Source organism: Lissotriton vulgaris, chromosome 3_1, assembly GCF_964263255.1.
Source record: "Lissotriton vulgaris chromosome 3_1, aLisVul1.2, whole genome shotgun sequence".
NCBI lineage: Eukaryota > Metazoa > Chordata > Amphibia > Caudata > Salamandridae > Lissotriton > Lissotriton vulgaris.
The window spans coordinates 2,010,435,493-2,010,456,053 of NC_141689.1; the positions used below are offsets into that span (position 1 = coordinate 2,010,435,493).

Sequence of the window (20,561 nt, forward strand, 5' to 3'; positions counted from 1 at the left end):
ATGTTCTTTAGCCTTTCTAAACAGGTTATCATAGCAGAACCAATGATTACCCTCGTGTGATACCGAGTACCCCATGATTCGTGACTGATAAATCGGCAATTCGGGTAACAGATCGGGCCTTCGTTCCCCCAAGATCGATGTAAAAACCCCCCACGCTTTGCCCCAATTGCCAATGTTTTCATTAACCTTAAAGGCGGCCATTTTTGCGCGCCAAACACTCGGATGCATGAGATCCTTCTGGCCCTTAACATGCTCCATCTCATAGTGATCAGTAAGCAACGAGAAGATGTTTACGTACTCCCCTGCCCATATCTTCTCTTTAATAGCCAAAGGAACATGCTGACCCAACTTTTCCCTACGAGAGGGTGCTGACTCATCCCTCGCAATCGGCAATGGCCGCTTACCTGAACCGGACGCTGCCTCTGCTACTGAACCCGTCCCCTGTGGCTTCTCTACTGCGGCAGCCGGCGTGGACACCTTCGCAGCTTCCCGTGACTCACGCAGTTGCTTCATCAGCACCTGTGCGTCGACAGCCGTGGCGCCCTCGCTACCTTTTCCCAACCACGCTGCTAATTGTGCTGCCAGCTCGGGCGGCATATCTTCCCCGGACACTGGGGTGACCACAACGGGAATCGGATTCCCTTCCTCCGGCACGGGAGTGGGTGCCTCGAGCGGGGTACTGGGACCCGGGTTGTCTCCCCCAGCTGCTCCCCTCCTTGGACTCTTGTTTTTCCCTCCCGGGGCTGCTCCCGCCAAAGGACGTTTCGGTCCCCCTTCCTCGTCTTTATCCATTCGCCTCTTTAGTTCGGTCACCTCTTTCATGAGAACGCGCAGCATCTGGTCAGTAGTCATGCGCTTTCCCGCCTTCTTCGGCATTCTCCAACAGAGTATCTGAAAAACAAACAAGAACGATTACAACGCTCAAAATTGGCTCTTCGTTCCGTCTCGAGCTCACGTGCAGCGAGGAGGTGCAGCTTCAGAGCACAGGAACAAGAGGATGCCTTCTGATCTTGCTTCTCCTTTTATCCGTCTTCAGGGCGGGCGTAAACCCGCCCCTGCCTGCCCCAAGGGCGTGGCCAGCCGCGTCAATGTCTAGGCCAACCCACTCTAGGGCGGGAAAAGGCGCGCCCCGGCTACGCCGCTTCGGGCATACCAGCCGAGACTCGCCTCCCGCCCAAGATGGCTTCCCGGGGGGATCGTGGTACTCCGCCATACGTTCGGGGGGACCGAGTGGTCGCCCCTTTCCAAAACATAGGTTAGTTATAGATTACTTACCGCCCCACCTACCCTCCCTGTTCTGAGAACTGATTTCTCGGTTTAAGGACATCCTTTCAGGGCCCTAGTTTTGTGCACCATTGGTCATTGTCTTGCTTGGCTCTGCATTTCTGGCACGGAAAGTCGTGTACAGAACTGACATCAGCGCGCACAGGCGGTGTCTAAGTAGCTACCCAAGACCACGACGCCAATGACGGACGCGGAGCTGACCGATGCCACCTTCCGACGCGCAGAGGTACTGGTGAAAAAAAACATTCTGGATCCAATCTGACGCCTGGGAGTAATTCGAAGGTGAGTAATCTATAACTAAATGATGTTTCTTACAGGTATATCGGTACCGAAGGTAAGTAACTTGTTCTTCAATGTGTTTTGAAATATTTGTGATCCTGGAACACTCTGGCTCTATCTACACTCTTCAGAAATTCACACAAGTCTATGGAAGACAGCCAACACACTGGCCAACCCAAATGCCATGTGTTAATTTTAGAAATGCCCCTTCTATTGTAATAAAGCCAGTGAAATGCCTAAAGTCTTCCTCCAATTCCACTTGATGATACCACTTGTCAAGTTGATCGTAGAGAAAACTGCAGCTCCAAATACTCATATGAATAATTCTTGTAAATTGGGTAAATGGAAGCTATCAGTCCAAACTGCATTGTTCTAACCATGTAAGCACTCAGTCTCGGTTCTCCTGCACTCTTAAAAGAAATGCCAATTGGTGACAACCATCCAAGGACTCAATTGGTTCAAACATATCCTTGCCACAGAATTCTTTCAACCTCACCTTGAAAGATAATGGCACAGTTCTTACCTTCTGCCTTATAAGCCTCATATTTTAACATAGTGCAATCTTGTATTTATAACCACAGCATTTTCCCAATTCTCCCCTGAATACATCTATAAACTCCTCACTCAAGTCATCATACTTCCCTTCTACACACTCACAGGAATATGTTGCATACATAGGTAGATTTGCTCTGCGATCCAGACACATGCCCATTCCCTCTTTATGTGGCCAACCCAGAATCAACCCCCCCGTTTCTCCCCACCCTAAAGTCAATTTTATGACCAGAATAACTTCCTAGGTTGTACTGTAGTTGGTTCGAAACGCCTATTCTACCACAATTTTTTGAGCATCTCATGACCGACGATAATGTACCATACACATAAATCCACCATTATCTCCACCGGCACCCCATCCATCAGCACTATGCATTTAAGTAAGCCCTTGCTTTTGCCATTCCCTGCCATGCTCTGCATGTACAGCACTGCTCTGTCTTCTTGTCTGGATTCCTTCCAACTGATTACCTCCGCAGCAACCACACAATTCCATTGTAATTGCTCAGTACATACTCGGCCAAAATGACCATGTTTTTACTTATATTTTAGATCTTACCAACAGCCGGACAGTGGTTTGCACTTCCCAGATGATTAAAGCATGCACATCTGTAGCAATGAGTACCTTTTGTTCTACACTTGTATTAATACTATATGTACCATTTTCTTCTTTAATGTCTCTACTCTTACATTTCCTATCCGATAGACACTTTGAGCTGCAAATTGTTTACCTTAGAATTGTCCTTAGGTGTTAGGAAGTATCTGGAAATCATTGGGCAGTACCCTAGCACATAGTTCCGCCCTGAGTCTGCATCATCTGTACTAACACAACAAAAAAATTCGAGCAGGAGGGTCCTAGGGAAGTTTAAAGACCTGCAAATGATTCTATCCCCAGAAAAAATCAGAAAAAACCACATACAAAATCCTTGGGTCTATTCTGTGCAGAATATTGGTGCATACGAGATTAATAAGCCACAGACTATAACACACAGACCTAGCTGTGGAAAATTCCCTTCTCAGGACGAAATCCCTCACTTACCAAAGGTGACATTCTTCATCACATGGGATTCTCCTCTCAAAGGAAAAGCCTAGTTCCTTTGAGGCCTACAGCCCCCTCTATGAGAGGGAGGAGCTCAGGGATGTTTTAAATATCTATTTCTGGGATATTCTAAATCCACACGTGATGAGCAAAATAGTGTGAGCGAGGGCGCAGCGCAAAGGAAATGCAAAATGTACAAGAAGTGTATGTAAAACTAGCTTGAGGGCGCAAAATATGTTTTATTCAAGAGCACCCTCTGCCAGGATTAAAAACAGTGCACCAGCGACACGGATTTAAGTCGCACGACTGCTCGCGGAGCCACTTCCAACATTTGCTGTGCCAGTCAAAGTCATCTGTCAAGTCCCAAAAATGTACAAAGTTGAAGCTTTCTTCGACTTCACCGTGCCAGTCAAAATTATCTCCCTCTCCTCGAAGCACCGCTCCTCCATGGAGCCTGTGCCTGGGTCTGTTTTGCGCCTCCCAGAATTTACCAGAGCAAGAGCGACCCCCACTCATCGTAAGGAGTTTTATAAGGCCATGCACATCATATTTCGGCTGTTTGACCCCTATGGATTCCCGCCGGCGGGTCTGCCCTCAGCGTCAATCGGACATGGATCCGGGACTGTATCTAGGACTCCAGGGATTGTGCTGCAGTGCTGTCCTCATTCCCAACTCCAATAGGGAGCCAGCTCAGCACCATGCCGTCAGAGCCTTTGATAGACCTGGGCAGAGAGACGATTGTGAGAGGTCGAGAGAACCCTTAGACATTCTATCAACCCATAGACGAGCCAAAGGACATCTGGTATCCTCCTATGGCTACGAAGGATGGAGCCTCCTTTGTAATGGTGGTGCTGAGGGCGGCTGAGGTCCTGGACCTCACACTGCCATAAGTGACAGTTGTACCTAACTTATTGACAGAGGAGCTTAAACTGGGAGTAGCCCCCTCAGAACTTCTGCCCCCCCCCCATTCAATGAAGCACTTACAGACATCCTACTTGGTGCCTGGTCCAAGCCCTGCACAGGGGCTCCTGTGCATTTAACAACTTCCTACTGCAATCGCCTCGCTCCTAGGGACTCATCCTTCCTCCCCCAACACCCCCAACCCGTGAGAGCTTATTGGCCCAAGTCTCCACCTCCAGAGTCAGAAATTCCCTACCACTCAACCAGATAGGAAATCCAAAAGGCTAGACACCTTTGGCAAGACTGTGTCCTTTTTGAAACTTCCTTTACACCCATGCCTCATCTCACGACCTACTGTCCTTGACGAAGACCATCTCCCCATGCCTCATCAGGAAGTATTGGCTCTTTCGACCAAATGAGCCATTGAGTGTACCAGTCTCAGAAGTAGGTTGTTATTGCTAGTCCCACTACTTTTGGGTCCCCATAAAGGATGGATGCTTCCGCCTTATACTAGACTTGCACCTTCTCAACTTCTTCCTGAAGAAAGAAGTTTAAGATGCTCAAGTTAGCTCAGGTTCTGTCTGTCCTAGACCCTAGATACTGGATGGTAGCATTGAACTTGTAGGACATGTGCTTCCATAGCCCTGTCCTTCCTGCCCACAGACATTACATGTGATTCACAGTGGACCACAAGCACTTTCCGTTCGCTGTGCTCCCCTTAGGCATCGGGTGTTTACCAAAGTGATGGCGGTGGTTGCCACACCTGTGTGAAGGTCAGGGACTCCAGCCTTCTCCTACCTTGAAGGTGAGGTCACTCCAGGCGTACATCTTCCACCTCCAGACTACAGTGGATCTCTGCACATGCTGGGGTTCACTATCAACATTCTGAAGTCACACCTGACTCCCTCTCAGGCGCATCTTTTCATCTGAGCTGGTCTAGACCTGGTGCACTTTTGTGTCTATCCCCCCAAACTTAAAGTCCAGGATATTCAGACTATGATTCAGATGTTTGATCCTCTTTCCTGGAGTTTGGTGAGACTGACTGTGAGGCTGTTGGGTCATATGGCATTCTGCATTCTGCTGGTAACACATGCCCCATGGCATATCAATCAATCAAGAACATTTATAGAGCGCGCTACTCACCCACGAGGGTCTCAAGGCGCTGGGAGGGGGATCGCTACTGCTCGAAGAGCCAGGTCTTGAGGTGCTTCCTGAAGGAGAGATGGTCTGGGGTCAGTCGTAGGTGGGTGGGGAGGGTGTTCCATGTCTTGGCCTCCAGCTAGGTGAAGGATCTTCCTCCGGTGGTGGTTCTGCGGATTCGTATGAGGGCTCTGCAGTGCAACCTAAAGTCCCAGTGAGCACAGCATCAGGGGAATTGCTTGGGCATAGTCCAGGTTTTGGGGGGGAGGGGGTGGGGGGGTTCTGGAGGGCTGGGGACTGCACAAGTCTTGCTGACGAATGGCGATTGGGTCAGCGGCAGATCTCTCTCCCTTCCCCAGCTAGAGATGACTATAGTGACAGATGCATCACTCGGGGCTGGGATGGCCACCTGGGAGAGGTGGCGTTCAGAAGGCTCTGGTCTCCGGCAGAGTCCCAGTTCCATATCAACCTACTGGAACAGTGGATATCCAGAACTCCTCTGCATGAGCTTCAGTCCTTCGATCAGGCTGCCTCTTCGGGAAGATCTTCTGTTACAACAGCAGGGCAGGGTTCTGCAACCAAACCTGCTCACTCTCCACCTTCAAGTGTGGAGATTTCAGCAGTGGCAGTTGATAGCCTCAACCTTCCTCGCGAAGTGTTATTTTGGCAGGCAGGCGTCTCTCCACCAGGATGATCTTCAACTTCCGCTGTTTCAAATTTGTAACATGGCGCACTTCCAAGAAGATTGATCCTCTTGCTACAACCTTATCCCAAGTGTTACTATTTGTTCTTTATCTGGTCCAGCAGAACTGTGCTCTGGGCACTTTGAAAGGTTACTTGTTGGCCATATCTGCCTTTTTGCCGGACCAACCTTCCTTATTTAAGTCACCTGTTGTGAATCATTTTCTTACAGAACTACAACACCTGTTGCCTCCAAGACAATTAATTATACCCCAATGGGACCTCAATTTGGTCTTAGCGTTTCCTACAACTGTCCACTATGGTTACTTGCCATGAAAACGTTTTTTCTGGTGGCCATAACATCAGACAGGAGGGTCCGCAAACTGAAAGAACTCTTTGTCCATCCTCCCTAAATGACATTCTACCCAGACAAACTGGTTCTGAGAACCTGTTCTTCCATCCTTAGGGAGGTGAGGACTTTCAGTGAAGGGCAAAGTATCTCCTTACCTAGTTTCTTTGCCCATCTCACCCTTCTACAGAATAGAGACTCTATGGTCTGGACCAAAAAAGAGCGTTATTGATCTATATTGATCATACTAGAGAGTTTGGAGTGGCAGATCAACTGTTCATTGGGTATGAAAGAAAAGGCTCTGCCGTAACGGACCATCTCATGGTGGATAGCGCTTTCCATAAATATTTGCTACACATTGGCCAAAAAGCAACCCCCTGATAGTTTGTATGCTTATTTCGCCGAAAACAAGGCTGCAACCACTGCGTTAGTTCGCGGAGTCACTCTCTTCAATAACGTCCAGGCAGCAAAGTGGGCGCCTTTACATATGTTCACTAAGTAGTATTGCCTAGTTGGTCAGGACCTTCTTCAAGGGCACTTTGCCAGTTAGTTCTGCAGGACTTTTTGGTCTAATTCATTCGCAGATCCACCTTCGGGGGGGTTATTGCTTGGGTATTTATTCTAAGGTAAAAAAGCTGCGGCCATAAGTCAAATGAACAAGTTACTTACCTTCGGTAATATCTTATCTGGTAGGGACTCGATCTAGCTGCAGATTCCTCACTGACTCCCCCATTCCCCCCTACTCCGCAAACGAATGTCTGCATAGGGTCACCCATATGAGGCCTGTAGTAATGCACACCAGTTCATCAGCATTCTTTGTGGCTCCGTACTTCTAGTGTGGAATGGTCACAAAAAGAAACTGATGTCAGCGCACTGGGGTGTCTACATAGACATGTCACTTCCAGGAGTGCACGCAGACCCAAACGACACCACCTACCAACCCGTAAGGGTACTGCTCAAGAATATTTAGATCCACTGCGATGCCTGGGAACTAAGGTAAGGAATCTGCAGCTAGACAGAGTCTCTTCCAGATACAGCATTACCGAAGACACCGAACAAGTTATCGTTTGTTATTCCGAGAACTTTTAGCTAGAACACAAATGTCAGATTCACTGTCATCTTTACGCACTTATTGCACACACTTCTCAAACAACTAAGTCATCATGGCAGCATTCACTGTTTCTTTGAGGGTTGTATCTTTCTCTGCCCATAGCTTTTCTTGGGCATTCTTCGACTTTGTGTTCATCAACATTTGGTGTCAAAACTTCATCACAAATAATATGTTCAAAGTCACACAATACTGCTAAGGTCCTTAATTCAGACCCATTCTCATCAATTCCATAGATATCTTGCTTACTCGATCCTCGGAATTCTTGAATGTGGACAGACGCTTTGTTGATAATAGTTTTGTGAGCAATACTTCGATTAGCAAAGCAAATAGGTAAGTTGATGTCCATCTCCTTCCACTCATACATTCCTCACTCACACCTCACATTCTACATTTCATCAGTTCTACGCCAATATCTGACTTAAACGCACACACATAAATCCCCACAAGCCCAGTACCACAGTTAAGGGCTTTTTAGCAGCCTGATTGACTTCCCACACTTGTGGTAAATTTTCTGAAAAGTTTCCTTTACTTGTTCATTTTTCCTATGTTTATTGTTCTTAAATGGGATTTTAATATTGTTTTGACATTTTTTATGGCATCTCTGCTCAGATTGATTCCCAGTTGCCTGATTTGACTCTGTTCTGCTGGTGACGATTACTTCTGCTAGGCAGGTCGGAAATCTTCATGCGCTAACAGTTCATCTTCCCTTCACAGTTTTCTGCCCTTAAAAGATTATCCTTCGCACATGCCCATTGTGCTTGCCCAAAATCGTTTCTGCTTTCCATATGGCTCACACTATTACTTTTCCATCTTTTACCCCTCTCCACATTCAGCCATATTGGAGGAACATTTGCATAGCCTGGATCCCAGGAGTGTTGCATCATATTACATTGAACGCACGCGACAGAGCCCAGTACCACATTTAAGGGCTTTTTAGCTGCTTAATTGACTTCCCCAACTTGTGGTACATTTTCTGAAAAGTTTCCTTTACTTGTTCACATTTCCTCTGTTTATTGTTCTTGAATGGGATTTTATTATTGTTTTGACATTTTTTATGGCATCTCTGCTCAAACTGATGCACAGTTGCCTGAATAAACTCTGTTCTATTGGTGACGATTACTTCTGCTAGGGAGGTCGGAAATCGTCATGCCCTAACAGTTCATCTTCCCTTCACAGTTTTCTGCCCGTAAAATATTATCCTTCGCACTTGCCCGTTGTGCTTGCCCAAAGTGGTTTCTGCTTTCCATATGGCTCACACTATAACTTTTCCATCTTTTACCCCTCTCCCACATTCAGCCATTGAGGAGGAACATTTGTATAGCCTGTATCCCAGGTGTGTTGCATTGTATTACATCGAACACACGCGACAGAGCAGAGTTGCTCACCAGCATTATTTTTTGTGAGCTTTGCTGGACCTTAAAGAGCTAGACAGTGACCAAACACCCAATTTCACATTGGGTTATCCTGTGTATAAAGATCTGCAATACTCTGACCACGTAATACCCTCCGAATGCTATAATTGCTTCCTTAGATCATTCCAGGGGCGCACCAGTTGCTGACATCTACAGAGTAGCTACGTGCTTTTCTTAGCTTACTTTTGCAAAGCACCATTGCCTCACGGCATGTAGTGATGGGCACTTTGCCTGAGCTGCTCTGCATGGTTTTTTTGGTTAATGAGCACCACTCTAACTTGCCTCCCAGAGAGGTATTTGGTTTGGGGCTCATTCATATGGTGAGAAATCTTCAGGAAGATATATCATCACAAGAAAGTTACCTACCTTTAGTTAGGCTGTTTCTGGTGGACACATAATCTTTCGGGGTAGACGGTTATGCAGTTCCTAATAAGACGTGTTTTACTACTTACGTCAGTACAGTTCCAAAGAGTCAGCTGGGAGTGCGATTCTTTAGGAGCAAATGCCCTCGCACACCTAGATAGGTGTCATGCTTCATCATTGGGCTTTTGCTGCACGGTGTGCCGGTGCTGTAGTCCCCGATGGGCACTCTCAATGGGGGCTCTTTACCGGAGATCTTTTATGAAGTGTGGGTCTTAAGTGTAGATTGGTGTAGTAAGTGTATGGGTGTGAATGTGAATGAGGTGTTAAAAATAGACAGGGGGTACTCCCCAGAAATAATTTGAATGATGAAGCCCTCCTGCCTATTCTAAAGTACATGACGCTACCTAGTAGAATAAATAATCTATGGCAGGTGTTAGGACACATAATCTTCCCACAAATTCCTCAACACCCCCTCTCCTCCCTGATGGGCTTTGTGCAGTGATTTGTGATACCAAGGATTGCAGACATGTTGTTGCTAGCAAGCCAGTTAGTGCCTAATAAACCCTAGTGATGTCACAAACGGAGCCAACGTTGTGGCTGGAGCTGCATAGCACTACCTCACGGCGCTTAAGATTAATTGCTGGGAAAAGGTTTTCCTACCAAGGCAGAAGCTTGGGGCGAGTATTCATAAGGCGAGGAACCTGCAGAATCTATGTGTCCACCAGTAATATCATTAGTTGTTGTTATTATTAATAGAGACTTATATAGCGCTCAGCTACCCATACAGAGTTTCCCGGCACTTTAACAACAGGTTGGGTCTAACTAGGCCCCATTGAATCAGAACAACCAGGTCTTCAGCTGTTTTCGAAAGCAGGTCAATGAGCTTCAGCTTTTCAGGGGTTCAGGATGGGCATTCCACAAGTCGGTGCCTTGGTATGCGAAGTACCCGCCTCCCACGCGCACCTGTTTAACTCTGGGTACTGAGCAAAGGGACAAGTTGCTGGAGCATAGTGGACGAGAAGGCTGGTAGGGTCTTACCAGTTCTTGAAAGTATCTTGGGCCAGTACTTGACCTCGTCTGAACACGTAGGAAAAAGCTTTAAACTGAATCTGCTTCCCCTCTGCAAATCAATGCAGTTTAGGGAGAAGGGTTTATGCCAAGGCACATTTAGGAATTCTGTGAAGAAGCCTGGCAACCGAGTTCTGGACTATTTGCAACCGTCTAATAAAGGCCTTATCTGTCCCTAGATCAAGGATATTGCCGTAATCCCGTCTAGACAGAATAAGTGCCTGAATTACTACCCTTTAGGCTGAGAACGTGAGCCACTAAATTGTTTTCTTCAGCCATTTCAGGACAACAAAAAAGTTACGGCAACCTCTGCCACCTGAGGTGTCATGGACTGCTTCTCGCCCAGAGAAAAACAAGGTTCTTTACCTTAGAGGCTTGTTCTGAAAGAGCACCCAAAGTTTGTGGCCAGTGCTGTGGGCTTCAGATCAAGGGGTTCTTTCCCAGAACCAGTACCTCCGTCTTGTCTCCTATAAGTTTGAGCAAATTGCTGTTCATCCATGTAGCAATCATACCCAGGCTGGAGTTCAAGGCCTCAGAGTTGTGATTCTGAGCATTTGAGAGGAGGAAGATGATTTGAGTGTCATTTGCATATGAGAATAAGGTGAGGCCACAGCTTTCCACCAAGTCCGCCAGAGGATGAAAATAGATGTTAAATAGCACTGGACTGAAGGCTGATCCTTGAGAAACTCCAGAGGCTAAGGCATATGGGTTAGAAGAAGCACTGGCAGAGAAAACCTGGAAAGTGCCATATTTAAAAAAAAAAGATGGTCTACAGTATAGGGCTGTACCTCGGAGATCCAAGTTTGTCAACCTTTCTAAGAGAGTGGCATGTGACTGTGTCAAAGGCCACACTAACATCAAGTAAAATCAGTGCAGCTGTTTCACTCTTATCCAAGAGCCATCTGAGGTGTTCCATTACTCTTAGAAGGGTGGATCCGGTACTGCGTCCAGCTCTAAATCCTGATTGAAAGGAATGTAGGAGATGTTGGCCAAAACATTGGGAAGGATGGGAAGCAATGAAATTGGCCGAAAATTGGACCAATTAGAGGGAGCCAGATTAGGTTTCTTCAGGGAGGGGCAGGACCATGCCATGTTTCCATGTCTGTGGAATTTGTCCCTCTTGTAAAGAGGAGTTGAGAAGTACCACCAAAAGTAACATGAGATCTGGGTCCAAAGTGCTGTGCTTGGCTCAGGGGACAGGATCTCTCAGGGAATCAGAATTCATTGATTGGGGCAGCGACAAAAACTTGTCCAGTGTGGCCCATGAGTTCAGTTTCTGGCAAACATATCTAGGGATCAAAGTGTTTGCATCCTCGGTGCCAGAAGACATCCGTAAGCTGGAGCTGGGAAGGCTATTGATCAATTGAGAAGATTAAGTGAAGGTAAGTAGCTTTTTCTTTAGGTTATACATTTTATGGTAGTGACCCTTCATAGTAAGCGCTCCTTTCTCGAGTACTATTAATTCCTTTTATGAACGTTTTCTTGAAAGGTTTCTGCAGCAGCTTTAGCCAGATTTCTGTTAACACACTAGTCATATTGTATCATGTAGAGTGTTACTTGTGGTTTTCTACTCCCACGTATAGCTCTGGTTGCACACTCTGCTCATTTCTTTTTTCATTAGTTGTGAAAGATGTGAAAAAAATATAAACATCAACCCAATTTACATTGTCAAGTATTTAACAACTTCCTTAATCAAGTGCATCATTCCAACTATAAATTATTGGAAATTACATACATTTCTACTCCACATAAAAAGTAATCAATCCATGTTTTTCTTGGCAGTCACATGTGTTCACTTAATCAGTGCAAAGGAAAACATCAACTTATCGTAAACATTAATGTTTCATCACTTTATCCCTAAACCTAGTGCTACGGCACAATTCAAATACTTGTATATTACATACATGTCGTCTAAATTATTTAGCTGGGAAAATGTTTACTACCGTATATTTATTCCCAAGCATGACCATTATTTACTTGATCACCCCATTACTGAATCATTGCAACAATCGCTCTTCAATTCTTCAGCAACAGCCATTTACAGAAACCTCAGCCCGCAACCGAACCCAACAGACCTCGCCATACCCCTCCTGATCTTACCCAAAGAATTAATGCTAATCCCATGGGCAATCATTACCCCAGAAGGAACTGTCACACCATAAAGTCCATCCACTCAGGGTCCACATCGGACCCCTGTCACTACCACTCCTATTTCCATAGGACTGCAACCCCTCAGCATCATGCTCACACCCATTCTGAATGTCTCGACCTCTTCTGCGACCTTCTCGTTGCTTGGAAACATGCAACTGTCCTCCTGTTACTGAAAAAAACCACTGCAGACCCTTGAACGCTTGCCAACTACAAACCAATCTCACTACTTCCATTCTAAGGTCTTAGAGAAAATCATTAACGGACACCTTGCAGAAAAGCTCATCGACCACTAACTTTTTGACACCACTCAGTATGGTTTCAGACCCAACCACAGCACAGAAACTGCCCTTCTCGCTACCACGGATATTAGCCACATGATTCTCGGAAGATGAGACACAGCGGCTCTCCTTCTCCTGGACTTCCCCCACTGCATATGAAACAGTTTCTCACCCCGTCCTCCTCCAAGTCCTACATGACATCACAATCTAAGAACATGCACTTCAATGGGTCTGCTCCTTCCTAATTGAAAGGACCCAGTCTGTCAGCCTTGCACCGTACAACTCAGACGCTTGTGACCTCCTCTTCAGAGTTCTGCAAGGATCCTCCCAGAGCCCAACCCTCTTCAACACATATAAAAGATTGATCCTTTCAAGACGGCCCTGCTGTAAGTTTTCTGTTTGCTTCCAGATCACAGTGGTGCGCCTTTGGACCCCAGGGAACCTCAGGAGTCCACAGTGTCCTCAGTGTCTGGGACCAAACTGACTACATCTCTAGCCCAACCGATTTCAAGCTACAAAATGACATAAGTGTAACTGGTTGTCATGCAACTTGACTCTAACCCAATGCCTCCGCGATTTCACATCTATCAGCATTCACATTTTGGTTCTAACTGATCCTGTGCCAGAGTAGGGAACACCCCAAGACGTAATATTGATGGGGATGACTTGCTCTCCCCTCCTTATATTAATGGTGCCTCATACATTGATTACAGAATGCCAGTTGGCTTGTCAGCTCGCCTGATGACTCGCCACGAATGGTAGAGAGTGCCTTGTTTGTAGTGGTGCTCTGGAGGGCAGCTGAGGCACTAAAATGACAGTTACCCTCTGCCAAAACCAAAACAAATTTGCTTACGGAGATCTTCCAGCCTGGGTGAGCTACTTCTGAGCCTTTGCTTTCATTTAACGGTGCCCTCATTAATACTTTGAATGCTACCTGGTCGATGCCTTGTTTTTACCCACACATGAATAGGTAGGTGGCCAAATGTCATACACTGGCACCTGTTGACCCAGATTTTCTCACATAACAGCCCACATCAGGAAGCCCTATTGTGCAGGCCTTTACCAGTAAGATGAATCCTAACACAACCACTCCTCTGGACAGAGAAGCCTAAAGAGCATTCAGGACGGTGGGCCTCAAAGGCTTCCTGCCCTTTGATTTGCTAGCCAGGGTCTCTCCAGCTAGTGGACATGTCCGCCCCCTGACCAGGCCCCACTTTTGGCAGCAATGTTGGCAGGAAAATTAGTAGTCAGGATAGGTGTGATTCCCCGCTGCCAGGCCCACCCCTAAGGTACCCTGGACCCTCTTGAATGAAGGGATTCTGCCAAATCAGGTTAGGGGATGCCCCCTGCCCAAAAGGAGAGGACATACAAAGAGTGTAGCCCCTCTAAAGGCAAGTAGCCCATTGGCTACCAGCTGCCAGTACCTGTTACGCCCCTAAATTCAGAATATAGGAGCACCCCTCAACCTTGATCCTCAGATTCCGGTGACGGAAGAAGAAAAGGAAGAAGACGCATGCAGCAAAGCTAGAAGATGATGACTGACTTGGCCCCAGCCCTACTGTCCTGTCTCCAGCTTGAAGAGCCTGCAGAGAAGACGCCGTCAGTCCTGTGGCCAGCGGCTTCCAAGAACCCCAAGAAGATTGTCACTCTTCAACAAAGACTAGATCTCCCAAGCATAGTTGCTCTGTCCAGAGAACCTCCACCTTAAAGGAGTTCGGATCCACGACCCTAGTCCGCTCTGCACCAGATGCCCACGGCCAGAGTCTGAGTGGCTTACCTGTCCAGTCACGTCTCCCTAGTGATCCAGACCTCGACTGCATCAGTGGCTGACCTGTCGTGGACCTCACAAAGTCACCTGCAGTTACAATACGAAAGGTCCCCCTGATCTCGACGGGCTCCAGTAATGAAAATCCAACACCAAAAGTCACCCCTGCATCTTCACCCCCCCAACCTTCGGGAGCCCAGCCGACTGTGCCCTAGCCTTGCCCTGCAACCCAACTTACCTGTTCAGCCGGTGGTCCTGCATCCAGCCTCCCGGCCCCAGCCTGCAGCATCTTTGTGCAACCAATATGCTCCATTCATTTGCATTTGGCGCCCGACGCTGATTTGCACCCCACCACTCCTCTGCTGCAAAACAATTCCTACTGCATTTTGAAAAGCACTATTGCTCTTAAAAACTGTTGTTTACCTGCAACTGAGTTCCTCTTGGTTCTAAAATTGAATAACAAAGTAATAACTTTTTATACAACACAATTGGTCTTGTATTCAGTCTTTGAGTGTGTGTAATCATTTCTTGCCCGAGTGTGTACAACAAATGCTTAACACAGCCCTCTGATAAGCCTAACTGCTCGACCACACTACCACAAATAGAGCTTTTAGTATTATATACTTAACCCCTTCGATGCTCATGACGAGCTCAGCTATAGTTTTGGAATTATCTCTTTCAACATTGGAGAAGTCCACTAATCCCCTGATTGATGTCCTTTATCAAGGTCAGACTGGGTGGAGCCTGTTCTCCCATATAGAAAGACCCTGAACGACAAATTGTTGGGCACTTGGGCTAAACCTGATACTGGGCCGGTGGATCATGCTATATCTCGCAGGCACTTGCCTGCTCCTGGAGATCCAGCTTGTCTCCTCAAGCATCCTTCCTCTCATAGCTTGGTATTTCAGGTGGCTTCAGCTTCACAGGATATGGATTCTCTACCCGATGTTTCATCAGAAGAGACTATAGGAGACCAGGCATATTTTTTCCTCAACTAGTTGTTGAGGAAACTCCTCAACTAGTTGTGCTTTAAGGTCCACTAACACGTCTTGGTTTCTTGGGCGTTTTTCTCACGCTTTGTGGGATTCCTTGCAGACTATATTCTCATCGCTTCCAGATGGCCTCCGTTCTAATATAGAACAGTTTATTCCGATTGGCTAACAGCCAACTAAGCTGAATATTAGATGTGGCATGGATACCACTGATTCAGTGGGTCAGGGTATGGCATCCTCTGTGGCACTACGCTGTTGTGCCTGGTTAAGTACCTCAGGCTTTTCAGGGGCTGTCCAAGCTGCTTTGGTCGATCAGCCCTTTTATGGCACCTATCTTTTTGGTGACCAGGCCAACTCAGCTTTACGGCGTTTCCGTATTAGAAGAAGTGAGACAGAGTCCAAACTTCTCTTGTCTAAATTATATACCTATTTGATTTTTTCCCTATGCAAGGGTTGTATGGGGGATATTAATCTTTCGTTTCTTACAAGGCTGGCCATGTAAGAATCTCATTGATGTGAAGTTTCTGACCTTGAGGTCTGACAGGTTGGGTTGTGGGTGTCAGTGCACATGTCCACACATCACTAACGCCTTGACAGCTAAGTCCGGTAGGACTTTTTGATCCGAGTCCACGCAACAGACTCTATACCTGGAGAGGTACTACTTTGGAATTTATTCTGAGGCGTGGGTTCTGTAGTTATAAATATCCATCAGAACAAGTTACTTACCTTCTGTAAAGCGTGTTCTTTCCATCTAACTGTAGATCACTCCCTGACCTCCCAGTTTTGTGGAGTGGCCTATTTTTAACATCTAAAAAGGCCTTAAATTGGTAATCAGATAGACTACTAGCCGCAAATTCCTTCACATAGAATTATCCCCAGGTGTGAGACTGAACCCGGAAAACGTTCTTGTCCAGCATCCCTGCGCGCCGGGGCGACAGCATCATGCGACTCCGCCCAGGCGTTGTCCACGTACGTGATGTCAGCGGGGTCACATAAGTCCCACCCCGGCACGCCTACGCCTTACTGAGGATAATTCTACGTGAAAGAATCTGCAGCTAGAATCGTCTCTACCCGATACATCGTTACCGAAGGTCAGTAACTCGTACTTCAGCACACTGGTTCCAACAACTGTTAATGCTCTATGTTTGTGGCCGTGAAAAGAAAGAGACAAGGAACTGACAATAGCGCCGGGGTGGTGTTCTATGTGGGATGCTCTTTCATGTCGGGGATGCTGTGGAGTCAGTGCTGAATTGTATTGTGCCATCTAGCAGAGCACAGAAACATTGCTATGGAGAAGAGATTTCTGGACCGTGTCTGGCACCTGGGGAACATTCGAAGGTAAGGAAACTTGCGGTTAGATAGAGTATCCACCAGAAGAGCTTTATTGAAGGTAAGTAATGTGTTCATTAAGCCCTATTCCTTCATCACCTAGATGGAAGCAACACCCGCTCAAAGGCATCCCAGAAACTAAGACCACCCTCGCACATCGAGCAGCATGGCTCATCAATGGACTGAAGAAATCCCCCGCCCACCCATATCATCCTACTGACAAAGGAAAATGGGTAAGTAAAAGGCTGGTTTAGTGTATAGTGAACACTTATTTAAGTGAAGCACCTTGCACTAATCCACACAACACTCATGGCGATTTTAGTCATCTTAGACAACCATAAAAAGCTCTCTAAGTGGTAGCTGTGGAGAGCAGCCTTCAGGCTTAGTCCGGAAGGAGTGTTAAGTAGCTTGTTTTACCAGATCTGATCATATAGTGTAGATTAAATGAAAAAAACACAACAGTGTATTTATAAAAGTATGTCTATTTATTATAGAACACTCACTAACATATTGGCATATCTCCTACCTGGAGATATCTTCACAAATACACACAATACTTCAATCGCAAACAGGTAAGTAAGCACAATACACAGTGGTCTCCAGGGGGAGGCCAAGTCATATACTAAGAAAATGAGATGCAAGAACAATTTGTAATGTCTAAAATGCATTTGATAAGATTGATTAAGAAGCAGAAAGATGGGGCGCCCGGACCAAACGGGATCCCATTTGCCCTATATAAAGAAAATCCTGATTTTTGGTCGACGTACCTAGTAAAGGTATTCAATGAAGTGATAGAGACGGGAAAAATCCCTGATTCGTGGCGAGGATCTTTAATCTCTCCTATATTTAAGAAAGGTAATTGGTCTCTTGCAGAGAACTACAGACGTATTACCTTACAAGACACAGATGCTAAACTGTTTGCTGGAGTGCTCTTAAACAAACTAAATGAATGGGTAACAGAAAACAATATTTTACCAATGAATCAAACTGGATTCATTAAAGGGCTTGGAACAATGACAAACATCATGGCATTATCGCTAACAATTGAAAAATCACTGAGAATAAAATTGCCCTTACATCTATGCTTTGTAGACTTTAAGTCTGCTTTTGACTGTGTGCAAAGAAATCTGTTGTGGAAAAAACTTTTGGAAAAAGGCATCCCGGCTGCGCTACTAAAACTTATACAGTTGCTGCACAATAAAACCTGGGTGAGAGTAAGGATGGGAGATGGTCAGACATTATCAAAGGAAATTCCTGCATTGCAAGGGCTGAAACAGGGATGTGCTCTGGCCCCCCTCCTTTTTAATCTATTTTTAGGAGACCTATCAGTCAACCTGAACGACCTTAATGCACATTCCCCTAAGCTGGGGGGAAAATTAATATCCAATTTGATGTATGCGGACGATGCGATCCTATTAAGCCACACCAAAATAGGTCTCCAGCGCTTAATCAACAGTACACTCTTGTATGCAAACGAAAATGGAATGGTTATTAACGAAACCAAAACAAAAATCATGGTGGTATCCAAGAACAAAAATATGAGACAAAAAAACAAATGGTACATGGGAAATAATCAACTTGAACAAATAGAGGTGTACAAATACCTGGGGGTACTGTTTGACCAGAAGGGAAATTATCTCCTACAGAAACAGGACATCCAAAGGAAAGCCAACTCACTAACAGCAGCATTCAAGATAGCACAAAAATCCCTTGGAAGTTTAACTTATGGCCCACTATTGAAAATCATAGGTGCTAAAAAGCTCCCAACTATTACATATGGAAGTGAGGCACTAATGGGCAAGGATGCGGCACCAATTAACAAGGCACTTTCTAAAGTATATAGCTCTCTCTTCCACCTTCCAAAGAATGCTTCACCAGCACAAATAAGACTGGAATTTGGTTTGACCAATCAAGAGTTAGCGAGAAAAGGTCAGTTTATTAAAATGTGGTATAGGTTTAAGAATGACCATGATAATCAAATTTCACAAATACTCTGGCAAGAAGTAAATAATAATAAAAAATCACTTGCTGGGAGATATCTTCATGATGCATTAGAGGAGTTTTCACTGATGCCTATATGGAACAATACAATAAACAATGGATCGTTTAAAAAAATAGTGAATCGAACAACCAGTTACTTATCACTATTACATGATAAAAACGTGCTGGCAAAAAGAAAGCACGCGTGGACAGTAATAAATGGATATGAAAAAAAGAAAGTGCAAGAATACTTGGAGATACCGTGGTCTGAAAAAAGTAAACAATGTTTCATGAATGCAAGATTTGGAATTTTGCCAGGCCTTACTCACGCTCTGCCATGGGAAAAAACTAACTCCAGTTTATTGTGTAGACATTGCAAAGGTGGAGAAGAAAATATTGTCCATCTCTTATGTATCTGTCCTGGCCTTAGCAGGGAAAGATGTGCATTACTTAAACCTCATTTTAATCTTCGGGCTACAAGAACATGCAGGCAGGCATTGAAAATGTGTCTTGATCCAAATGATATAGTTATGAACGTTGCCTTTGTAAAATTTTTAAAAATTATAACCACTGAACTAGAAAAGTGGATGAGGAAAAAAGCTTTTATGAAATCATAAACAAACAAATAGATAATTTTTAAAAATGTTATTATATTTTTTTATTTAAGTCCAATCATCTCAATTTTAAGGATAAAAGAAATGCCTTCTATTTTTATTGTATTATATTGTATTGTATACATTGAAAAAGTTTTTGTAATGGAAGTATTGTAAGATTTTAATTAATCAAACAATAAAGATTTACTTACTAAGAAAATGGAATGCAAACTGCGACCGAAGTCGGGACTTGGACCAGGAGACTCAGAAGAGCTGGGGACACAACGAACCACCCAAGGTAAGTACCCAGAAACCCTATGGAGGCTGTGTGCAGAGTTGAAACACACCTGTGTACTCCATACAAAACAACAGGAGAGTTGTGGTTGCAATTGTAAAGAAGGACTCCCCAGTGGACCCTGAAGAAACCCAGTGGAAGACCGAAGGTTGGAGAGTCACCCCTTCCATGGATACCGCAGGAACAGGATACCTACACCAGGTGCAAAGTGACAAAGGAAACCATCATAGAACACAATGGAGGACTTCAGAAAAGATGTCACTGGCGAAGACTGTGCAAGGGTCTGTTGGAATCCAAGGGTGGATTCCTGAAGAGAAGAACCTGCAGGCAGAAGGGACAGAGTCTGTGCCACTAATAGGTGGCCAGGAATCACGAAATAGCAATGACCACCGATGACAGAAGATGCAGGAGTGATGACGGTGATCTTGTTGTTGCAGCTGTGGGGACCAGGCAATGCTGAGGAAGACCAAGAGCTATTCACGAGCTGTCCCAAATTGGAAGTCGAGAACCAGGGGGTCGGTGCCCGGCGGCAGCACCAACAAGCCTTGGCAGATGCGTTGCGAGCACGGGTTGCTGAATTCCCTCTGGAGGTGGTTGCTTTCTCTCCTTTAGCAATGTTGATAACTGATGCGAGGGGGGACCGGCTGATTTCAAGACTATACAAAGCAGCCATGACACTAGCCCCTGCCAAGGATGCCAGGACAGCCAACACAAGCTAATTAATTTCAAGTTTTTATGGAGAGCGTATATGTCACCTGCTAAGCTTCATTCAATAGATTCCACCAGACCGCACACCAGCCCCAAATGCGGAGCACACTCTGCAGACTTCACTCATAAGACATGGAACTGTGTCAAGAAAGTTGGGCACTGATACTGGTTGGTGGGGTTTCTCACTGGTCATACAATTAGTACCTACACTCCCTGCTTTGTGCATTTTGCTTGTTTTCACTGTACCCTACATTCCCTTTGTTAGTGGTCTTGATGCTGATTTGCTTTCTCTCTC

General features: G+C 45.6%; 1 protein-coding gene across 2 annotated transcripts in view; it reads left to right on the top strand.

Annotated features, from left to right (window-relative positions):
* The window catches only part of TRAPPC11 (trafficking protein particle complex subunit 11), a 461,933-nt gene that overhangs the window by 406,353 nt on the left and 35,019 nt on the right, over window positions 1–20,561 (top strand). The gene's annotated exons all lie outside the window — the stretch shown is intronic.